Below are 6,000 nucleotides of genomic sequence, written 5' to 3'. Positions count from 1 at the left end.
AATCACGGGCCTGAGAACTCAGCCAGCAACGAAACCCAACGTGATGGTTTACTAACTGCCACAAAACGAGGAGACAAGGGGAGACTGGGATTATTCAAACTGAAGAAACACAACGTGAGGGCTTATGAATCTTTAAGGGAACAAGGGAAGGAGACGAGGATATTAGAAGAGAGATTCAACTGAACACGTGGAAAGAAAATATGAATATATCCAATGAAACAAAAACATATTCATGAAAACAAGCAGTGTTTTGACTATTTACGTGCCATGTGTCCATTCCAATGCTCTTTTTGGTGCTAAATAATATTAATCAGAAGACACAAACTGAGCGGTCTGTGTGCAATGTAGTCGTTTAGAGAATAAACACGGGTGGGATGGCCTCAGTACATTCGCTCTCATTCATAAATGCATATCTCCAGGAAAGGGACTAGGGAGTATTGGGTCGCACACCCACAAAGCCACCGGGAAAGAGACAAACGCCAACAAACCGTCGTCCTGCACCAAAAAGAAAAAGTCAGACACGCCAAAGAAAAGGTCAGATACACAAAATAAAAAAGGAAATCCCTCCGTTAAACCGAGGACGCCAGCGCCTTCCATCGCACAAAACCGTGGGACCACTGAACATCACCTCTGACTACACTATAGGTCAACTGCATCTTTATTCCAGAAATCAGCCCTATTAATAATTCACACGCCTCCATCAATATTTCAGTCATAAGCAGTCGTATTTCTGTCCTGCCTGTAAGACTAAATCATTAATGTCCCACTGAACTCTTAAAAACAACACAACAGAGAATTGCCGGGGCTGGTTGTGTGTCTGACCCGTCCCCACATGCGAGCTGCTGACCCCGAGCATGCCAGCACCTTCTCATCCCCATATATCATGCCCCATCCTCAAATCCCTTGTGCAACAGTGATTTAAGACTCTGGGCGGCCGTGGCCTGTGCTGCTGATTAAAAGAAAATTAGTCTTTATTTTTAAACCGCATCATCAGTTCAGACGTATCTTCAGGGCTCGCTGAGAAGTACCATGATTTCACGCCGAAATTGATTTTTTTTTTGTGCAGCCGTCAAGTTTTCAAAGCAATTTACTGAAAGTGTAATGGCTTTCACATTGTTGTGCAGTTCATAAAGAATGTCGGGCTTGACTTAAGGCTGCAGTGACCAGGGAGCTTCGGAGCAGTAAACCACACCACTGGCCCAACTGCGCCGAGTTGAGAAAATAGTTCCCCTTGTATCCCAGCAGACGCTTTAAACCGATGCAATTAATTAACAGGAAAAAAAAGCATATGATTTCAAATAACTGGAATGAGGCAGAGCTGCAAAGTCACGCGAGCCAGCATCACTAACGTGAGCGCTTGCCAAGTTTCCCTCACCGCTCCCTGGTTTCATTGTCATCGGTGTTCACTGACCAGAATGGATGAGAGTAATAGCTGGTAAAATAGTCTGACTGTCGCAGAGCAAATGACTTTCATTTTAATGCTGCACCGTCGAGCAGCGAAAGCCACTGACATGTAAATAGGAGAGAAGAAAAAGGAGAAAGGCACCAACGCAGAAGTCATTGACATGTAAATACCAACGCAGGGAGACGAGAGCCGATGGAGAGAAGAGAGGAAGAGGGGGGGAGTCAGAGCAGACACAAGGCTGTTGAGTTTTGAAGAGCCGTAGCCGCCCTCATTCTCATTCAGGTGTGATTTAAATGAATAGGTGGGCAATTTGATTGATAGAATCTTGGATGAGGCTCTTTTTTCCCCCGTTCTGAATGTACCCCATGAAGAATGGAAATAACACCCGGGCTCTTTATGAGCATCCCTCTGCCCCACACACCGCCTCTCCTCTCCAGCCAAGTGCAGCGCCACCCATGTGAGGCAGAGTCGTACACCAGTCACATAATATCCTCTCTTTGCGCCGAAATGGCTTCCTCAGCGTGTCAAACTCTGTGTGCTCCACTGGCTGTCTGTGTTGCATCTCAGACCTGTGCTGTATGAGTGATGACAGGGAGCAACTGGCTTCCATTGGGATCTAATCAAATGTGAGGGCCCATGCGGCTGCAGCCTGATAGAGAGGCGCTTTAACAGAGCTGCTCAAGGGAGACTCATCCATCAACCTGCAACCAACCAAAGAGCGCTAGGCTACCACTGGCAATGATGGAGAGCTCGCTGACTGACTCAGTGGAAGAGTGTGTGTGCGTGTGTGTGTGTGTGTGCGTGTGTGTGTCTTTGCATGCTTGTGCATTCGTGAATACGTAGGTGCAACAGATATACAGGATATGTAAGATGAGATAACCATGTTATCCTCGGCTCAAACCCAGACTTTAAATCGAGTTATGTTTGAGGGGCATATCTGATATCCAACGAGACTGGTAACACAGTTACTTGACATCGGGGACACGGAAGCAGCAAAGAGCACGGCTTATGAAAATGTAGTGTCAGTATCGCTGCACTGACTGGAAGTGACTGATTACGGAAGTCCGTCGATGTCTTCTCAGTTGCACCTTGTTTTTTTTGTAACGGGTGAATCAGCAAAAGGACATTGGCAAAGTTTTTTGGGGTTTTTATTCGTTTTTAAACCATGCAAAGACATCTGAGGAGTATTCCAGTTGTGTTGGGTTTACCTTGTTCGCAGATGATGACAAGATATACTTTTCCCTTAGCTTTTGGGAGAATAGACAGCGATATGAAAAGAGAGAAAACCCAAAGCAAAAGAGTCAAGAGAGAAATTAAATGACTGAAGATCTGATCAGGATCAAATCATTTAATTCCAAATCAGGGATAGGGCAGAGGGCGTGTAGGTGTCTGCGTCTCTTACGGGTTCTTTATCAGCTCAGACAGCAGGCCTATGAGGTCAGCAGCAAACCACCGGGGAGGTTAGATTTGTATCATACTATATTCCAAATCCCCTCCTTCCATATCTATCTATCTCGCTACAGGCCTCTCTCTCGGCTACTGTCTAAGATCTACTGTGTGGAAAAGGGCTCACGGAATATTACTGATATGTTTATTCATGGTTATTACAGTATTTAACAAACACATAGAGGGGAAACCATTTGTTGGCTTAAGTAAGTATGCATTGGAGGTTCGGCAAGGGCACCGGTGGGTGTTGTGTTTCTAATGAAGCATGGCATTGACTTTATGTTTATTTAGTGCTTATTTATTGTTTACTTAGTCACATTACCTCTCTGCTGCGTCCCTACAGCGACACAGCTATAATTCACTCCCATAATTAAATATCTGGCTGAAAACTCAAAAGCCAGATTTATTCCAATTGAATTCCCAATTCCTCACAGATACGCCGCATCAGCTCACGGGCGCACCGAGGACCTGGGTCGGACCGTTTCTGAAAGCAGGGAATGAAAGTGCATATTAGGAGAGAGAGAGAGGAGAGAGGATGGAAAAGGAATTGCCAGAGTGTGTGCGTGTGTGTGTGTGTGTGTGTGTGGTGGGAGGGGGTGGGGGGGGGATAAGGAATTCAAGCAGGAGCAGAAAGTAAATTAGACAGAGAGAATTGGATCAGAGAGAAGCTGAAAGATGTACATTTGTGTTGCCAGGATAACATTTGGCCGACCCGCTCTTTCTGGCTGTTTTCCAGCCACTTAGAGACGGTTGACACACGTTGGCATCGGCCTTTTTGTATGTCAGTGTGTGTGTGTGTGTGTGTAGAGACAGTGTGTGTGGTCACTTGAGTTTAGAGATTACCTCGAGAAGTGAGGCCAAAATGACAACAGCTGCTGACATACAAACCGTATGACATTGATTTATTTTTGATTCTATCTTAATACCTTTTTCCCAACCCCTTAACTTACACACACACAGTTATAAGTCTGTATGATTGATATAAAAGCCGTCATTCTCTCTCCCTTGCTGTCAGGATTCTCTTATCTCCATGGTAACAAGGTGACATGGTTCCATCTATCCCAAACAGCCTCACACACGGGCATGCACACACAAACACACACATGCATATACTTACACATGTATTCACACGCACTTGCATGAGGCAATACAGCGCCTTCCTATTGTGTGTGCTTGTTGCAATAATTTATTACCGCCACTTGTCTCCTTTTGGCTTGTCTAGCTTTGAGGCTGCCGAAGGGACCCTGTTTCTTCACACGGATCATTTAACTTTAATTTGATATCTTACTCACTGGCACACGCAGGCAGAGCACTCGAAGGCCTCTGATGTTTGAGCTGAACTCTACCACGGCTTCCACCAGGGCAAATCTTTCGTGCTGGGACAAGAGATTTTACGGGGGAATTTAATCAGCTGGATATATACAGGGCCAAAGTGATGGTGGCAGCCCGCCTGCACACAACCAAACTTCACGACGCTAGACTCACACATGTACCCAAACACGCACACAACATATAGCAAGTTCTTTGCAACAGAACTCGGAGCTTTTCTGAAAATTGAAACTTAAGTCACACAGTTCCATCAGTTGTTGGTAGAGGCAGCCGGGTAGAGAAATTGTTTAGAAAGATCAGAAAGAAAGTATGAGGTGACCAGAGAAGGTGATTATGGATTACCACTGCCCTCTACTGGACACATGGGTGACATGCGAGAATCATTTCTTCAGTACTTTCTTTTCCCTCTTTTACTTCCTCACAAACACCCATCTCAAGGTACCTGTTACACCAACCATCAAGCAGAAGCTGGCCTTGCTCGTATTGATCACAACGCCTTTGGAAGATTAGACACTCGAGCGATCCTACTTTCTATCTTTCACTGGATTTAGAAAATAAATAAATAAAAGAAAGGCAATATACTGAGTGAATGGCAACTAAAGAGAAGCCTTTCGCGAAGTATTTCGCAGGCTGATGATGATGATGAGTCCTCTCATTACGCGCACAAAGACGGTACACGTGTTCCTGTTGTCCATATATATATATATATTTTGGCAACACGCCGCTTGGTGCTTCCGGAAGAATAACAATAGGTTTAGCTTGAAGTACATACTGCACGTACTGCGGCGCTCACTCTGCCGTAACAAAACCAACCAATTCTCAAAATACATGAGCCAGCTCATCTTTTTCCATTAGGTTTATAGCCAAGGTCAGTTTATCTATTAGTTGATGTGGTTATGGCGAAGTCTTGCACTCGTCTCTTACTAGTTGCAGACTAACATGATATGCTTTTGGGAATATTACATGTAGAGCTTTTGGAATGTATGTCTGAATGTATGAATGTATTTTCACGCACTAGTGTCACACTATTGGTACACAACCATGCTCAAGCTAGGCCCAACTTCCCTGGTGCAAACGGGCGATATATTCTTTCAGCCTTACTCTCACGTGAATACTGGGATGTCTGTGTACAGATTGGAGAACACCCTGTTGTCAGACTATTGGCTAATCCATCAATTAGATCTTGTGCAAAGACAGATGACTCCTACTCCCTTCAGTGCGCCCACTTATCCCCTCACAAGGGGGTTAGTTGCCCCTGATGATTGTCCTTTAAGGTGGAGCGGAAAGGTGGATAATAGGCACTTGCGACGTCTGACGAGGGAGGGGTGGCTGAAAATGAATGGAGGACGTCATGAATGATGCCCACTGTGCTTTCTGGGGTATCAAATGACTCATCAGCAGAGGCCTGCCCTCCATTTCCTCCCCCTTCTCTGTCTCAGTTAACAGAACAGCGCCCGATTTGGCCACCAGCGACAACAAAGGAAAACAGGTTCACGAACGTAAATCAAACATACCCGCAGATGCTTTTGACTGTGTGTGTGTGTGTGTGTGTGTGTGTGCGTGTGCACGTGTGTGTGTCTGTTACATGGGAGGGCCCCTGCAGTCGCTGTGAATAATTAACGGGACCAGTGAGCGAGGCAGAGCACCAGGCTCGGTGTTTCGTTACCCCGGGCCTCACTCGGCACCAGCATACAGCATTAGATAAGCACCCGGCTCGTGTGCATGCGTCTGTGCTGTTGGCAACTTTAGATGATTCCACCATTTGATACCTGCTAAACCTATTTGCTGCCTGGTAACAATTCCCGACAGAAAGCCTATAC

This window comes from Gasterosteus aculeatus, chromosome 9, assembly GCF_964276395.1.
Source record: "Gasterosteus aculeatus chromosome 9, fGasAcu3.hap1.1, whole genome shotgun sequence".
Classification (NCBI taxonomy): domain Eukaryota; kingdom Metazoa; phylum Chordata; class Actinopteri; order Perciformes; family Gasterosteidae; genus Gasterosteus; species Gasterosteus aculeatus.
This window is presented reverse-complemented; position numbering follows the sequence as displayed.